Genomic DNA, 19,106 nt, shown 5'->3' with positions numbered 1-19,106 from the left:
TGGAACACCATATTCCAATCTTCTGGAAGGTAAATTCCACTGCTGCTTAATAATAATTTATTGCCACCTGGTCTGTTCTGCAAATCCATGAAAGTATTTACTCTTGGTGATTGGGCAGTGTCCTTAAAATTCCTTTCTGATTATGATTCATATTTCCTTCTTCTGTGTTTATCATACTCCAGAGCACCTATTACAATGCTAATTAATTATAGTATCTTTTGTTTCAGCTTCAGCTAAATTTTAAAATGTGCATGCAGCCTGAGGCACTGTAAGTGTAATCTTTACCTTGAGCTCTCAGTTTTGTAACACTCTTTTCCATTCTCTGATTTTTAATATATGCATACAATAATATAAGGAAATGAGCAGATAGAGTAAGATTCTCGACCAGGGATTTCTGAATTGGTTGCTAATCACCATACAAAGCCTGTATAGTGAATGGAGAGAAATAAAAAACTTGTAGGAAAGATTTATACCATCTTGAAGTACCTTGTAAAAGAGTTCAAGGAATAATTTCCTAAAAATGTTTATTTTTCTTCGTTTACTGTCAGAGGCATTTACAGTAGTTCTCAGCTGTAGAGAACCAGATTTCCGACATCCAACATGAAGCAAAATGAATTCCAGTCATCATTTCTGCAGTATAAAGGAAGACACGGTTGAGCTCCTTCTGATGGTTCACTAGTTTTAACTTTTGTGAACAGCGTGTGTGCGATATTACCTGCTATTTTCTGTGGTTTCCTTACTGTATAACTCCTTAGAACATCAGTTTCAAGGATTACCCACCTAAGCCTTTCACAAGTATTACTTTTATATATTTGTAAAAAAGAAAGTTTTCAGGACTGCCTTCAGATCAGATCTTTTAATCACACTTAATTTACACGTTAAATACATTTGTTAAGTATTTTCAGAGTCATAGTCCCACCTGGAGCCATATGGAAGCTTTGCAAATTGGAGATCTATGCATTTAAACTTAATAAATATATTATTAGGTAAGAATAAACAAATATCTTATCGTGCAATTAAGAATGCTTAATAAAAAAAATCCTTTGAACTTCTCCTACATGCTTATTCACAACGACATACATTATTAAGAATGAATTCAGCTAAAACATATGCATTATAACAGTGCCATAAAATAAATCAGCTAAATATTAACATTTAGCAATAAGAAGTTGTATGCACTCGCAAGTAAATTGCTGTTGCGCTTATTTCCCTTTTTTGTAATATAATCATAAGACGATAATGTATGAAAATTTTCAGACTGCTTGCTAGACAATTCTGTATTCCCCACAGAGCGTATGTATTTATATTCATTACTTAATCCCATGTTCTCACACATGCAAAAAGAAAACATTAAAATAACATCCAAGGGTAAATTTTTAGCATTCCATGGGAATTTTGCCATACAACTAGTATTAAAGTTAATTATTCATGTGGGTAGAGGCCAGAATAATGTTCTTTAAATGCCATAGAAAAATGATTTGTTTTAAATCACTGAAATACAGAAATTTGGGCATTAAAGCTAAAATGTCATTCTTCATTGAGCCTGCTGCGCTTAGGTTTTGCAACTGACCTGAGAATCTCAAAACAGGGAGGAATGAGTTTCCATTCACTTGAATTAGACTAGGCAAATACTGCAAGCAATTGGAATATTGACATCTCTGAAAAAAAAAAAGGAGACAGATTATGCTTTGTCTGTATTTCCTCTTTTACACCTATTTTCATGTTGTGCAACCAGTGTAATTGAGAGGCAAGATCTGGTAGACTCAGTAGTGGCAGTTTGAGATGTGACTACTGCATGATGTAGTCACCCTGTTCCCCTATGGAGCTTTCTGCCTCCTTAGCTAAAGTGAAGATACTGAGAACGTGCCCATTTTTTAGTAGTCAGTTCTCAGACTAATGTCTAAGGGAAAATGCTGATAAAAATGCAATAATGCTGATGAAAAGCATAAAGCAATATGACAGACTGAAGTGTAGAGTGGTGAAGACCCTGGAACATGGAACCAGCTGCCTCTGCACTGGGTGGGAACCCTCCAGGGGTGGGACAGGGCAGACAGTGGAGCAGTAGCATCTGAAAGTATCAGAGCTAGGACTCCAAAACTCTGACCGAAAACCCTGAGTTTTAGCAAGATGAAAACCCACAGATTTTAAGCTATGCAAACAAGTCTTTTACAGAAAGTGAATATCCCAAATTACATATATTGGTACTTTGATGAAGTCATTGAAAAAAATATTAGTATCTGTGTGCTCAGTCACAATGCAGTAACATAGTTCCCATATAGTTAACTGCAGAGTGGAAAAAAATATCTTTCACAAAGATGAGGGACCTCTGAAGTTCAAGTAGTCTTCCCTTTTCTCTATTGCTTATCAGGGATTCGATGGCTAGTGTGTCACTAGGAAATACTCCTTTCACACAGATGTTCTACATCAATAGTGTCTATAGAAGCCTTTGAAGGATTCTAAAGATTTACCTTCCTATTACCCCTAGCTTTTCTGTAGTCCTGAGACAGGAAGTTGAATGTTGTTAAAGTGCTCTAATAAACTCATTCTGAAGATGACAAAGAATAGAACTGAAGAGCTTTGATGTTTGTCAGCTATCCTGAAGTCACTCCTGATGCTAGCCAAAGGTTAAGGCCGAAAGAAAAGAATTTTTTTTTTGCCTAATTTAAATGTAAACACCCCATTTACTATTTTGAAAAGTGCCCTAAAAAATTATCCACTACTTTGATATGCATATTTTACCTTTGATATGAACACCTCTCACATTAAATTCCTGAAGCAGAAGGCTCTATTATGGCAATTTAGAATATATTCCTTTCATTCTGTCCAACCAGGTTAAAGAGCACTAGTATCAAAAGGTGCCTACATTTACAATCAAAGAGGTAATGTTCTTATGCTTTAAAGTCTACTTTCTCTGTCACAGAAAGCCTTTGCTCACATAAGGTTAATTTCTTGCCTAAGAAAGTTAACAAGGTGGCTTTTTCTTTTCTTTCTCTGTCTTTCCAAAATTGCATAAGCACATCTCCTTACTCTTTGTCTTATGTATCAATATGAAGCCCAAATACTTTGTCAATGTTTGGGATAGCAAGTCTAGCATGTGAAGACCTGCTTAAAGCCTTTCTTAAAGCTTCTGCCCAAATTGCTTTGTCAGCCTTTTATTTTTTACATATAAGAATAACAATGTCATTGAAATTTTCCACAAAGCTTCTGTAATATTTTGGAAGTCCTATGAAAGACTGAGTTTAGGCTTTAGGTTTCACAGTTAGGTCAGTTTATAATGGCCTTCAAATTTAAGGGACTGGGATATATTTCATCCCTTATCTCCTAAGTTGTTTTTGAAGTACTGAGCCCTCTGAATTTATGTTTGAATACTGAGAACTTTGCAGGTTTCTCAAATAATTCCACACTTTCTTTGGTTTGTTTACATTTTCTGAAAGTGGCGATGTCATCAATGGAAGGTAGTCAGAACTCCATAGTCCAGCCAACGCTTGGGTGACCTGTCCCGGATGTAGCAATTGGAAGGAGCAATCGGCCTAAAATATTTCCTTTTAAAATAATTATGCCTCACATCAGTGATGAGAAGAGGTTTAATTTTTTTCCTTTCTGGAAAGATGGTTTGCCAGTTGCATTCAGTGTGCTGACATTCTTTGCTCTGTGTAATCTGGTTGGCCATCCAAAAAAGATATACATCAAGCACAGTGACATGCTGACTTCACTGATTTACATGCAACTTTATCTTTCCTTTTCCCCACAGTCTTCTCAGATACAACAATTTCTGCATCAGGTAGATTTGGTTATAAGCCCCCACTCCGATATTCTTCCTACTTCTTATGGATCTGCTTCAAAAATGACCACAAATCCTCCGTGCTTGAGGCTGTACCAGCGGACAATCTTTGGTGACCACAAGGACAATTAGAACTGATTCTACAAAGTCTCCTTTTTTATCTTGTGCTCAGATTGAGTTCTCTTCTCCCCACTGCATATGGGGTTAACAACGACCTTCCAGCTGTGATAGGATTTGTACCTACTGGCGTGCACAGGTGATGTTATGACATTGTTCAAAAAGGCTTTTTTTTCCCTGCTTTATGTTATTAGTCTTTTCAACCACTTCACAAGACCTTTTGCAACAATTCTGCATCTTCTGACACTTAACAGGGATTAATTAAGATGGGCATCATGACGTAAATGAACATTTACATAAGTTTTTATTACCTATCAGCTTTAGAATTCCTTCACTAGATACTGCTGTACCTATTTCCTCATGGAATGTAAATTATTATTGATACATTGAATATATTCAATGACTGCTTTGGCCTTTTACTCAGTCCTACCCTCCCCAAAATCTCTAATAAAACACAATAAAATTCTGACTTTTTACTTGGGTAGGTGATTAAGTCAGGTTGCGAGCCAGATTTTCTTAGGGAGGGTTAGTACAGTAATCTTATAACTTAATCACTCTTTAAATACGTTACTAACCTGCACATAAGAGTCACTTTGAATCTCTGAGCCTAACATTTAGTTTCAGAAATCCTTTAAAACTAGAGTAAAGATATTTGTTCATTGTTTGACAGTATCTTCTTCAGGAAACTCACTCATCCACCGTCAGTAGTCAGTGAAATATAACTTCTGCCAGTGTTTCAGTCTCTGCATTAGAAAAAAGAACTGTTTCTGAAAGGACAATAAATAATAAAGCCCATCACCAAAACTAGACTTTTCTCCATTTTGTGTTGGTCATAGAATGAATGAACAATATCTATCAACACTATAGGGAATGTCTCTTAAAGGGCAGTGAAGGCACCTTCAAGATTTTGTTTTCTTCTGGCATGTCTAGCTCTGTCAATTTTAGATAATATGTGGTAGTTCTTCATTTCACTATGCATGTTATACCAACGAATATTTGCTAGAACCATACATAAGTTTTGCCTGAGCTGTACAGGATACCTAGTACACACTGTTGATGGATTGCAGGTATAATTTTTCATGAAGAATACCTCTACACAAGAACCCACTTCTAGGAAGAATATGTCCATATCTTCCCTTAAGATTTTGGGCTCAGATTCACAGCTTGATGGATGGGAAAGTTTTTCCAGGTTTTCAGACAAACTCTGCAGGAGCTTTGTCTATGCAGATGTTAGGCTCATCCAATCCATATGGCTCCTTGTCCCATGCTTGTCTTATTAGCCTAGAGCATGCCTCAGGAGAAATAGAAAAAAGATTCTTTAGTTTTCTTTTTCCTGCTTGGAGTGTTCCAGTTTATGTCACTCCTGTAACATAAGCCTCTTCTCCCCCCTATACAAATCTTTTTCCCTGAAGTCCAAAGCTGCACACTGACTATTTCTGCCAGTGCAAGTTATTAGATTAACCAGTTAAGACAGATCCTAACATTTTCCCCTACAGAAGTATCTGCTATCACTGGGAAAACAATAATTCTTTAAAACTTGACACACACACGCTTCCTTCTCCTGTGATCCCATAGACCTAAGCTATGCATTGGAACTATGCATCTTCCATACATGCATTGGAACTATGCATCTTCCATACCTTGCAGAAATATACACTGGAAAGTTTTAGTCTAGGAGTTTTAGAACAAAACCATAATGGGTGATTCATGTTTGTGGTGAAGGACTCCTGTGCCATTATGTGATCTGACATTCTGTTGTTGGAGGTGCATTTACCATCTTGACAGAATGAGAGGACTCCTGAATTGCAAGCATGAGTTCCTACAGTTTGAGCTAAAGACTTATTAATCCAGCTCTATAACCATATGAAAGTAACAGACTCACACGATTTGTGGATCAAACACACAAAAGACAAGTTATACTCACTGGAATTGCACTAGCACTGTAAATAAAGGGCATATGGAAAAAATTTGCAATGATTCCTGATAGAGTGTAATTGAGGAAATAAACTGGAAAAAAAATGAACAGCACTTAAAATCCTTTTTTAAGCTGCCAGAAAAGTTCACCAACTACCTGAGATATCAAAATTGTATTTGATTTTTCTTATGTATTTTGTGCCTGCACTGCAACCTCTATCAGAGGCTGCGCACTCTCAGAAAAGGAACAATGTCTCTGTATAAGACATAGGACTACCCGTATTAACTGAACACAATGTATAACAGCCATCATATGAAAAGTCAATCAGTGGTTACAGTAGTTCTTGTATTAGATATTACCCAAGGGCATTAGTGGTTAGAAAAAAAGTGGTTAGAAAAAAGTACATACAACTTCAGAATATGATAGAGCTGCTAGTGAGTTGTGTAGGAGGGATAAGCATTTTATCATGGTATGGAAATTTGTGTGGCTCAGGAAGACCCAGAAGTATTTGGTATTTGTACTATGCTGTGACCTATTTTTTTGAATGTTCATCAAAACATGTGAAACTTTGAAAAATTCCATGTTGGTAGTAATTTTGTGTGCAGTATCTCATGGTTCTGACAGTCAAATTCAGTATAGTAGCTTAGTACTGCATTTCTTTACCATCTAAAATATTAATATAAAATTGACTAAATATCTCTTCTAAAGTCTATATGGCCCAGAGGTTATTAAGAAATCCTGTTTTTGTCTTCAGGGGGTTCAGTCTACTTTCCATACCTGCAGATAGCTTTTGTGTGCTCAGCTTTTGAAGGATGGATCTTTTTCAAAGCAAAGGCAGAGGAATGCTAATAAATCACATCTTTATGAAATATTCATTAATTCAGTGTGTTCTTTACAAGGCTGCTGCCAAGGCAGTGCAGGGTGACGAATTACATTTTACACACACAGGAAATGGTTGACAAGATACATTGTCTATATAGAGGGTTTCCTGAATGGTCACATACAAAGCTAACCAACAAAAGTTGTTTACACTATTAAGCAAGCAGGACAAAAATGCAGCTGTCTGTATCCCTGCCAAGTTTCTGTACGTCCTCTTTTAAGAAGAATTTTCCTCGTGGCTTAGATCTACTTTTTCTTGTAATAAAATTTTGTTTTTATGAGACACTTTGCTTAGAATGCCAGTAGAAAGGAGTAAGATAGTAAGAAAAAGGGGAGCCACCCTTTGTTACATCTTGTGAGGGGATGTGGACTTGCCTTAAGGTTTCTCTTATTCATGTGCCAGCATGAACATACTGCACAAAAACAAGTTGAACCTTCCTTCACTAGAGAGTCACATGGGATCTCTTTCTTGATTGCCTCTTTTATCTCTTTAGCACTCCAAAAGCAACCCCTGGGTAGCAAGGACACTGGAATCAGCATGACTATGCTCCATCTTTTCCACAATTGCACTATAACACAACATCATGAGAAAGGATGGTGTTCTTGTGAAATCATTCAAAGAGTATATCTTTCATAACAAGGCGCATGACAGATGACAGATTTACATGACAGATTTACAAAGATGCAAAGGCAAATTTTGCAGATAGTAGCCATTAAAATATAACTGAACTCCTTCTCTTCCGGGGAGTGTACAAAATGTACAAGAACTGCTTGCTAATTGAGTTTTGTTCTGGACATGAAAGGAAGGACAAGATGCAAGGACTGTGATTTAATTAGGCTTTATCTTTATTAACTTAACTCATCTGAAACTATACTGGTCATCTTATTTATTTCCACTTTCTGGAGGGCAAGAGTCACCGTACTTGCATTCCACATATGCCCTGGAACTTTAACAGGATGTTTTGAGACATACCACTCTACTTAAATGAGGAGTAAGGGACTGCTGAAAAAGAAATATCCCCCATATTGTCACATATATATCATATATATTAGAAGTCTCTAGTTCTACTTCTCAAAATCCATTCTTCATTCCCATAAGCCAAGAAAGAAATTCTGCAAGAGTTTTCCTTGATAAAGCATCAAGTATTTTAGTTGTCTTTGTTCTCTCAAAGCAGATTCCTAAAATATTATCTCTCTCTTGTCTAAATATGCATATATTCATTGCAAAAGAGGAAAATTTAATGTTGTTCCATTTGTTCATCTTAGCACTTTATTGAACATTAGAGCTCTACAGTAAAATATCAGTGTAGGACTGAATCATCCCCTAGGCAGTCAGAAGTTTCTAAGTACAGGTAATGCCTTTCCCAAGCTAAGCTAGATGGCAAACCAGCAGAGATCAACTGAGTGTGAGTGAAAAAAAAACTCCTAACACTTTGTCATCTACCACAATTCCTGTTATTTTCTTTGGTAGTAGCCACAATGGCTATCTTGCCTTTGATTCCTTATCATACTGCCTCCCTGGTTCCTCTTCCAAGTTAACCTTTGGGCAAGTTTGACTATCTGTCATCTCAAACCTTACCTGACTAAATAAATTCCTCAGCTTTTTGACTTTGACTGCAATGTCTAGTCAAAGCTTTGCTTCACCTCTCCAACTTGGTGTGTGCTGTCTCCCAGATCCTTAGCTGCCTGCTCAGCCTCTAATGTTGTTCCCAGGAGTCTGACACCTCCAGTTCCTGATATTTACACCCTGACTGTTATACCAAGTGTTACCTGGCTCTAGCCTCTTTACCTTTGGCTAAACCAAATAAGCCTGAATACCAAGTTTATTTGAAGATAGATACTTTGTAAGTTTTTAACATATCATATGTGATCACATTTCAAATATTACAGCTTCTATCTGCTAAGCTAAAATGACTGAGCCTAGATTTTCCAAACCTCAGGAAAGATTCAGTCACCCAGAAACTTTTTTATTTTGTTGACCCTCTTACTATTACTAGAGGTTTGTTTTGGTTTATGTCTACATTTTATTCTTCTAAAATATATCTGTGGTTTGAAAACAATGTTAATGTCCTTCCCTGAAAATAAAATAAATATTCTCCTTTGAATTTGCACATTAGATTTCTTTATATAAAAAATATTTGTGCTTTATTATAACAAAAAAAGATTTTTTGTTACTGAGGATTACCTTTTCTATCAGATAGGATAAAAAAGGTGTTATATGCCGCCCAATCAGTATTTTAAGAAAGGAATATCATTGTTGTTTACTTAATCTGTTGTGAGTAGCCGCTTTTTCTTTTTTTTCTAATATTTTATATCACTTTTTTATAAATGTAAATACAACACAGTGGACAGGGTAGCCCTAAAGCTTTGGTGCAGTTTTATTGTCAAAGAGTGACTGTTCATATATAGTCACAATACTACTTTTGCCTTATATTGAGTTAAAATCTTTGCTTAGTTGCACTAGAAGAATATCAAAAGGAATCTGCAAGAATTTCATTTATTCTCAGATATTTTCCTCTGTCCATTATCTATTCATGATGTCTGATTATTCAGCTAAGTCACATAGTTTTACATCTGGTGGCTGATATGAAGATTTTAAAATCTAAATTTACCCTATTATAGTAAATAGAGTATAGCAGACCTTTCTTCTAAAAGTCTAGGTTTATCTGCTGAAGATGAAATCACATACTAATCACATACTTAGGGAATAACTTGAAATAGGTTTTAAGACTGAGAAAAATTGTAAAGTCTTTACCTGAGGCTGAATCCAGCTGATCATAAAACCGACATTTTCATTTGCGCGTAACAATGCAGTACCTTCTGTTTTTACCATTAACTTATATGTTATCAAAAAAATTTTTAAATATTATTAAGTGAAAATGGTAATTCGAATGAAATCACATATGTTGGAAAATGAAACAATGGAGTTAGGTGTTAATTCTTATTGTCCTATTTTCACATCCATGAGTTTCTGATAACTTCTGTATTACACTTTTATTACAGAGCAAGAAAATAGGATCCCCTAATCATTTTGGGTCAAAATCTCCTGAATTTCACCAGTGTCACCACAGTGAGCATAAACCAGCAAAATTTACAAGCATACCATCTATAGTAAGAGGACAAGCATTTTCCTTTGTACAGCAGGGTCATGAACAGTGAAAGAGGCCTCTGAATGCTACTGAAATGCATGACAATCAAAAAGAAGAATTTTAAGAAGTAAGTCTGATGGGAAATGCTCTGTAATTTGTTTCAATTTCTAAGGTCAATCTTCAACAAATTCAAACAAACTTTCATTTGAATCATTTCAGCTCACTAGGGAACTTACATCATTGAAGTATCACTGAAGCATGTCAACTGGCTTTTCCTCTGTTCATAATCTCCCCCACCCTTGAAATGTCCCCTATGCTGAGGTTGAGAAAAGAGAGGCAGAGGAACTAATTTGGATATCTGTATGCCTTCAAGCAATTCTGGGAGATTTTTCTCCCCTGGCACCAGCTGAGCTGGACAGAGTGAGCCATTAAATGTGTCCCTGAACCTTCACTCCTCTCTGCTAAGTGAAGATATTTCCTCACTGGACAAATTAAGTCCCCGCTCACTTTATAAAGCTCGCAGCAGAATGTCCAAGTAAAACAGAAAGTTAAAAAATAATTAACACTTAGGTTTACACGTTTAAAGCACTTTGACAAACATCAGCTTTTTTGATCAAATTAGCATTGATTATTTTTCTTCAAATTTCATGTGTTTCTATGTCTTTTTTACTTTTAGTTTTGTGCTATGAAAGTAGTACAAGCTAACTGAGATTTTTGAATTAGGACTTCTGATACTAATATTTAAATACTCCTGTTTTATCACTGATATTGGCATCCTTCATCACTTGTTTACTCTGCAAAATGACTAACTTGAATATATAGTATCATTTTTGTAGTATTTTATTCACATATATTTATTTTATGATGCTGAGATTATTATTATTTGAACTTCAGAAAATTCAGCATTTAGGGTTTTTGACTCAGCTCAAAAAGGTGAAGTTCTAACACCAGAAAAGCAGATTTCTGTAGGCTTTTTCCAGATGATATCATAATATCATCTGCAATATAGTAATCAGGTAAAGACATAAGGTCGCACTCCACACTTTATCAAAAGTATCATGGAAGTTTTCTGTTTCTCTTTGAGCTGCTCTAGTCAGAGAGATGTAAACTGGAGACGTCAGCCTCCAGGCTTGACTGAAAATCTCATCACCTAATATTTAGCATCCCACTATGTGCCAACTCCTGCAACGACATTGAGGTTTAGGAATCTGAACCATGGACTGGAGAAAGTTCAAAGAGCCATAGTGTAGATCTCCTTTTGTAATGTCCCTAAGTAGGGCATAGCTCAAGAAGAATTTGACAAAAAGTCTAGGCCTAGTAATGAGGAGGAGGGGGAAGTACTAAAAGAATAAAAGTAAAGATTTCATTAGAGTGCATACCAAATGCATCTCTTCCATCATTAACATGTTTCTACATCAAAATCATCTATACTATTTATATCTTCTTTTACAAAACAACAGGAGTCAAGGGTTTATGCACTTATTGCATGTTCAGCTGTAGTTAGCAAAAGGCTTTGGTGCATATGCTTTCCTTTTTCTTCAGCAGAAAGTAGACTGTCCAAGAATATCTTCAGGGTAAAAATTGTATTGAAAATCTGTATCTCCACTAATAGCATGAGTTTTTAACTAAAATATGTGCAATGACTTGGGTTTCATTTTTTCATTTTTTCCCCTATTTTAGAATTAATTGGGAACTAATTCAGGAATAAAAACGTGGAAATATAATACCATGGGTGAGATTTAACTTGAAAACTATGTGCACAAAAATGAATGTCACATTCTCCACTAAATATTGTCATAAAACTCAGGAAGAGAGCCAGCCTAGGGAAAAAAAAAATCACATTTAGAAATAAAATACATCTTCAATGACAAGGCAGCAAATCTAGTGGTGATAGCCTTTGCGGGTTCTGAAGGTTGATTCTTGATAGTGTGTCTCAAAGAGCCTAGTATCTGTCATTTATGACCCAGCTCAGAAGCTATGTCACTGGGAGTGGTTTCTGCTTGAAATTTATGCCACAGAACCACTCTAAAATTTAAATAGACAGTAACCATAAAAATCCTTCCAGTGTGTTTTTCCCAAGGAGCTATTTATATATACATAAGAAAATACACAATAACCCAAGCAACTTTCGCATTCTTGTTGCTTTCCCCCAGTCTTTCCCCTTAATGTCCATGGCTATGAGTTCATCAGAGCCGTTAGTATTAATCTTTTATTGTTTTATACGAAAAAGGATGGGAGAAGGAGTGGATATGTATGGGACTATAATTAGCTGGTATTTATTGTTTTATTAGCAAAATATTTTGAAGGGTATCCTCATCCTGGGTTGCTTCTCCCAAAAGAAATAGCATAGAATGCAGTGTAAAGTAAGTGAAAAACCTGACGTTCATGAATCAGTATCAATTTATTTTTTGAACTCTTATGTGGCATTGAAAGAAATGCATGGCCTGTCTTTAAGCACTGTCCCATAATAGGCCAAAAAAGCAAGTAGGGGACTGACTAAGCTATGACTAAATTGGCCCAGCTGACAATCAATATAGATGCTAGAAAAAGCCTCATAGCATTATCTGGGCTATCTGTTGTCTGGATCTTCATAAATTCCATCTTTTTTTTTTTTTCCCTAACCTATGTAATTGAGCTGATTCACCTCTAAGCACATTGACCTGATTCACTTTTAACAGAGCAGTAACAATGCAGATATTAGAATTTGGTAGACAGACTTCCTGACTAATTCAAGCAAGAGTAAATTGTTCACTGGACTGATTGCCCTCATTGGAGAAAGTGAGAAATAGTCTTACCTCCATTTGATTTCTGCTTCTCTCTGTTATGTTATCTACAGAGATAAATGTGACTATAATACCCTAAATGTGCTGAATGATTGTTCGAAGAGCTAGGACAAAGGTTTAACTGACATGCCATGTCTCTTCTTACTTTCAGTGTCCAGACGTTTCATTTTTTTCCAAAGTGAACATTCTGGAAGGGTATGTGGTACCTCTGGCAAAGCTGGCTCTGCAGTTTTTTTGTTTTCTGTTTTTATCAGTGTAGTCTCTCCTTTTGCAAAAAGAAACAGAAACTGTACTTAAAGAAGCTGATGCCTATTAAGGTATTTGGAGTTTTTGTGTAGGTTTATAACAAAGATATTGTTAAAAGAAAGGATGCTATATAATTCATAGGTGCACTTCTTTATCATTTCCTACAGTGTAATGCTGATGGTAGTAATTATGTTTTGAATATTTGGAGGCAGGATGGCACTGGAGGTGGAAACTCAGCAAAAGAAATCACAGGCATGATTTAGGTATGAACATTTTAACATTTTTTCCCCTTTTTAAAACTTCATTAGTTACTTGTGACCTAGAGGTTTTATTCAATTCTGGCATAATTTAAAGCAAGGGGACTTAGCACATGCCATTTCCAAACCCTATGTCAAACAACAGGTAAGGAGAAGACAGAGGTATGTTTTGCTTCGCATGAAGGAAGTGTGGACCCTAACTTTCATGTTAGTGCGTGTAGGGGAAGAAAAAAGAAAGAATTTAAATCCCCTAAAGATGCACAAGAGTTTCTCCCCTTCTCTTTTTCTGATTTGCTCAAGAGTTCAGGGAGAGATGCTCAGGCTCTCAGGTGAAACCGAAGGAAATTTCCCTAATGCTATTCCATTTAACCAGTTTGGAAAAGCAACTCAAAACCATCATGTCTATTAGAAAGCCAGGATTTCCTGGATGATGACTCACATTCATTGCAGAGGTCTGGGATCTTTGATTATGTAGAAAGGTCCTTCCGTGTTCAGCATGAATATAAGAGTAGAGACTAATCCTTCATTCCCCTACTGCTCGAGCAACCCTTTAGTACTTTAGCTTCCCATTCAATGCATCATCTACCCTTTTCACACAAGCAACCAGCTCAGCAGCAGAGCCTCCAGCCTCTTCCGTCACCCCGTCTGAGCTGTAAGTCTGTTGCTCCCAAACTCTGTTCTGTACTGAAGAGTTGCAAGAAACCAAATTGCAAATGTCACCAAGCATTTTGCATTGGAATCTCTTGAACTTAAATTCAGGAGTAAAACCAAAACTGTTGCATCATCCTTTGTGTTAATAAATGCTGTGATTAATGTTGGCTTCCAGTTCTTCCAGTTTAGTTAATCACTCAGGAGAGAAGAATAGTAACATACTCTGCAATGACTCTTATGTGACTGTGCAAAATTGGCAGGTTTAATTTTCCCTGACGTAACACTCTCCTTTGACAGAAGCATATGGTAGCCCCATACCTACCAGCTAGATGGACCTAAGATAGGAAGGATTCAATCTAATGGAGCAGGATTACATATCTGATTCAATGATCACAGTATGTCCCTCTGTGCTAACAAATGGTTGAGCAACTGACTGCCCTCAAAGCTTCTTTTCACCCTTTCAGTGAGTGAGTGTTCCCATCGCCTTGGTGAATGTTTCTGTGCTGTTCCAAAGGAAAAAACCTTATCTGAGTAACATTTTCAAAAGTTTTTTTCCTGAAGAAGGTAATAGACATTGTCTACTAGCTAAGAAAAACAGGAGTACCTGAGTGCAGTGAAGGGACCATTAGAACATAGTCTGGACTCTTCATACGCCACATTTTTTAAAAGTACCTGGTGGGTTATTGTAAACTTTAGTGAAATTTTGAGAACCTCTGGCTCCAAAGACTCAAAATTTGAGTCACTAATACTACTCAAAACTCTAGTGAGGAAAAAGTTTTTGGGAAATTCATATAGACATATAGATTTTAAAGAAAACAGAGATGTCTTTTAAGCAGAAGGACTCTTTCCAACCTTAACTGGTACTCTGCTGTGATCGTCTGTGCATGCATACATGTCTGCCCTTGAAATCTTTGTTCTCTGCTGGACAGCCACTAAAAACTGGACATCGGAGGGAAAAGATATTTTTCTGAATATCAGTGCTTGGGAGAACTGTTGATGTTTTAAATCAGGAAACAAAACTTGATCATTTATAACGTTTTATGACATTTTGCACCATCTATTCATTTTTCTTTGATTTACGGATATCTTCTAACATAAACTAATGAAATTATTGTGAAATATTGAAAAGAAAGCTGCAAGTAGATATCAGGCACCAAGAATACTTAGGGAAATTAAACAAAATGCATATGTGTGTTTATGTACCTGTGTTTATGTATGTATGTATAAAAGAGAGAGCAGAAATGAAGATTTATCCCTTCTTTGTTGCTCTCATCCATCCAACTGCATAAGCAATTCTCTGAGGAGGTTGCTGCATAAAAAGTCTGCTTCTGATTCTGTTGCATTGATGTAGCGGTAGAGGTGAAAATCTAGCAGAAATCTATCAATGTTGAAAATTAACAGACAATATTTTTTACGTTTTAACACACCCATGTGGTCAATTAATGTCTTTTTTTAGAATCTGAGCGTACTGGTTAATGGCTGAGTCTTTGAACATTAGCATTAACACTGCTGTCCTAAACCACTACCATTAGCCTGCAATGCAGCAAATTGTTGACAGCTATAACAAAGCATCGCATCCTGCTGCCTTGTAAGCCCTGGATTCTGAGATGCTCTCTGTTGATGCATAATTGAGCAAATACTATTTCTTTTTAATAATGACACTCACTTAAAACAGTCAATTGGTCATCTGGAATTGTTTTCCTAGAATTGTTTTTTAAACAATACCTACGGAGTCTGCTTAGCTGTCAAATATTTGAAGCAATTTCTATTTAATTGGAGTCTATGATCCATAAATGTGTGAAAAAACAGATGATTTCTGTGCTATGTAAGTGATCTTTTGTCATAGGTAACAATCACTGCTACATGGCATGTTGCTGCATCTTTACCTTATTTTAACTGCTGTTTCACTGTACTGTATAGATGGAATGTGATAGTTGCTGTATATCTACTGATTTTCAGTTCTAAACTAATGTAATCTGAAGAGCAGCAGTCATATTATGAATCCAAGGCTACACAATCAATTGATCGGTTTTCAAATTGAAGGCTATTTTTTTGAGTCTTTTGCCTTCAGAGTTACATAAAATGCATCTTGGTGTCATGTGGCAGGATCACCGCTTAAAGAGTTATTACCAATGCAAATTAAGATGTTGATTCACCCCTACTTCCCTCTTTTTCATGGATAATAGCTACATATGTGCAGTGGCCTGCAAACTATTCGGATATCGTGCTAATATCTTTGAAAACAGGTTACTTTATAAGAGGTAGTTTTCCACAACATGCATTTTTCAGAGAGTTATAAACCAGGAGCTGCTAAAAACTAAAAACTAAGCTGTAAAGATTTGTTGATCTAAATTGATGAAGTAGTATCTTTTTTTTTTAAAATTTTATTTGTTTTTGTATTGGTCTGGGTTTTTTTATTGCCACTTGTTGTAAACACTGACCCCATCATTTTTTCATCAATAAACTTTCATTATTCTTTTCAAAGAAGGAGAACATTCGGCTAATACATTTTAAGTATTCATAAGTAAAGATTCATCCTGTAGTCCTTTCTCAGGGAACATCACAATTAATCAAGAGTAGAACATGAAGATTTGGTTTTGATGAAAAAATGCAAATAGGAAACACCTCAAGCTGTAGTTTCAAGTACATTATCAGCTAGTACTGCTGCCTTAAGCAGTAGTCCTGACCTCCTTCTCTACCTGACAGCTTATTCTCACCCTGCTTTGCTTTCTCCCTTGGGCTAGCAGAAATGTTTGTGCTGCTGCTCATTGAACTAGATCAGGGAACCAATCAGAGATAAAATTGCTTTTTTTTTTTTTTTTGGCCAGATTAATTTTAACTCCGATCAGATTCTCAATTTGGTTCGCCACGGGACTGCACGGGCAAAAGAAAACTGTTGGTCTTAGAGAAAGGAAGGGCTGCTTTCTGTTGTGAAAATGCCAATACATGTGGCAATAAGCATTACCTTAAACTGTGGTCCCAGAGTCATCAGGAATTTGCTTCATTCTTGCTGTTCACATAAATAAAAAGGTGAAACCTTCTATCTGAGCCCAGCCCCTTGATTTAACCTTTGATTCACTAAGGGTTTTTTTAGAATAATTAGTGAACCCTGCTGCAGCTATCCATACTCAAGAGGTATATGAGCAAGCTCTGTGATCCACAGTATAGATATTTTGAGCAAGCACATAGAGAAATGGTATCATCAAGTCCAGTCTCATTAACACAGGCAAGTACTTCATAAAATTCCTCTTAGAAACTTAGTGAGCTCCATCTCAAAAATAGATATTTTTACTCAGTTCCTATTAGAGGGCTGACAAGAACGTCTCTGCTCTGATAGTAAGAAGCCTTCCAACTCTGTACCTAAAATTATTCTATGCATTACTAACAGTATAACAGCTTGGATTTGAACCCAGGCCTTTGCAGTAATTACTAAAATTGCCTTATAGAAAACCTTAAAAAGCATGTAAAACTGAGTAAGCATGTTTCTTAGCTGGGTTCATTTGATGGTGTTAAACTATCTACAATTGTTTCAAACTGTTGTAGTAATAGTTGAAACTATAATTACAGCACTTCCATGCAAATGAAAAGAAATACAATTTTGAACTCCTGTTACAACATTTAATATTCTATTGTTCATTAAACAAACAAAATTATCTGATTTAGAGTTGAAAAGGTAAAACTCTGCTTTTTTCAGCAGCAAGAGGTAGCTTTGCGAGCTGGATCATCATTAAGCTATTGGTTGAATATTTAGTTTAACTTCAGACTGAGAGTAGTTTTCAAATTCTGAAATTTTCCAAGGTGCGTGTCTTTGGTAAAAAAAGCAATGTAATGTTTTTACATCATTTGTTCTCGATTTTTTTTGTCCTTGGGGGACAAATTTGACAAAAAGAGCTTCTTTTGTGAGAGTTCAGCTAAACTTTCTAATTTTTAGAACTTGTCAAAAAAATCAGAAAAATAGAAAAACAGATTATATGAACTTAGAATTTATTGAATTTGAAGACATTTCAAATGCATTTATTTGTTTAGAAATTCAGAGGTTTAAACAGCTTATATTAAAAATGTTCTCTGTGGTCCATCCATACTTTCACTATGATTTAAGTAGCAGAAATTAGGATGAAGGTCTAACAACAAATTAATACAAAAGGGACTAATCACCACAGGATCTTAGGAATAGCCAGTGCTTAAAACTTGGGAAAAATACAACATCCTGTCCTGAGGGTCAGCACCTTTATAAAAGAACATTATGATGAAATTTCAGCATTAATTAGATAAAGTCAATATAATTTTTAATTTAGTTTGAAATTTGTAGTTCATTTAAAAGCTGTTTCGTAAACATGTGGATACACATTCAGTAATGAAAAGATTTTCATGAATACAATAGTTAAGACCCTTTGGAATGTTCCTGGCTAATACACCGGCCTTTTATGTCCTGAAGGCTGGTGACACAACAATATTGACAAGACTACCCTGCAGATTTTAGTTTATTTTCAAAACATGGAATATAATTTGGTTGTTTTGTTGTGATAGTTTCCTAGCTTATTTGTTTTAATAAGGATTTATTTCTCTCCGTTCGTATTTGAGCTGTGGTCTTGTTATTTTTCCTTCTGTAGGCAAGCTATTTTATTTGATAATAAAACTATGATCCACAGCCATTGCCATTGATTGGCCTGTATGCAAATGTAAGCTAGGAATATGCAGGGCATGAGGGGATCAGCTCTTTTATTGTCTGTTGTTATCAACATGCAATGAAATGCTTAAGAATAACCTTATGAAATGTTAATATGTCTTGCTGTTTGGGCACTAAGCACATGTCCTACAAATAAGGATCAGAATTAACATCCCCTGTGAAAAGAAAATGAGGAATTTTTGCAGTGAGCTCATGAGCAGTGTTTTTAATAAACAAATGCCTTCAGTGTTAATATATCAAAATTAAACACTTGACATCACAGAGGGTTCCTTTTTCATTTTGTAAATGTGTTTTTAGTACTAAAACACTTTCACTAATTTATTTATGCACATTTTTAAAATAAAGAAAGAATGTATTCCATTTCAAAACTGCTTACATCCGCTAGTGTATACTCTTAATTGTCAGTAAAAGCTTAACTTTTAGCACATAATTGATGCTGCTGCTAATCTAACAAGTAAGAATCGGATTTACTGAATTCTCAGGGACTAACAAACTTACGTAACTGTTCTGATAAACAGAGGCCTGGTACTCTGAGTGGACTGGAGACTAATCCAAACACAGTAAAAGAGTCTTTCAATTTAAAGGATGAGAATAAAGCTAAAACACACCCAGTTTAATGTACTGACTCTTATTTTCATGGTAAGACAGGGCTTAGCTCTTGAACAAAGCCTATTTGTTAATGCCCCTCATGCTGAGGAGAA

The 19,106-nt window shown here is 35.8% G+C and overlaps 1 long non-coding RNA gene across 3 annotated transcripts in view; it reads right to left on the bottom strand.

Annotated features, from left to right (window-relative positions):
* Positions 1-920: 920 nt before the first annotated feature.
* LOC104140894 (uncharacterized) overlaps positions 921-19,106 on the bottom strand; it is a 51,792-nt gene continuing 33,606 nt past the window's right edge. For 2 of the 3 annotated variants that reach the window (XR_011141564.1, XR_011141565.1), the window contains one exon: positions 921-5,190. This is a non-coding gene — a long non-coding RNA (uncharacterized lncRNA). The remainder of the gene's footprint in view (positions 5,191-19,106) is intronic. The other variant, XR_011141566.1, reaches the window with a different exon arrangement.

This window comes from Struthio camelus, chromosome 5, assembly GCF_040807025.1.
Source record: "Struthio camelus isolate bStrCam1 chromosome 5, bStrCam1.hap1, whole genome shotgun sequence".
Classification (NCBI taxonomy): Eukaryota; Metazoa; Chordata; class Aves; order Struthioniformes; family Struthionidae; genus Struthio; species Struthio camelus.
This window is presented reverse-complemented; position numbering and strand designations above follow the sequence as displayed.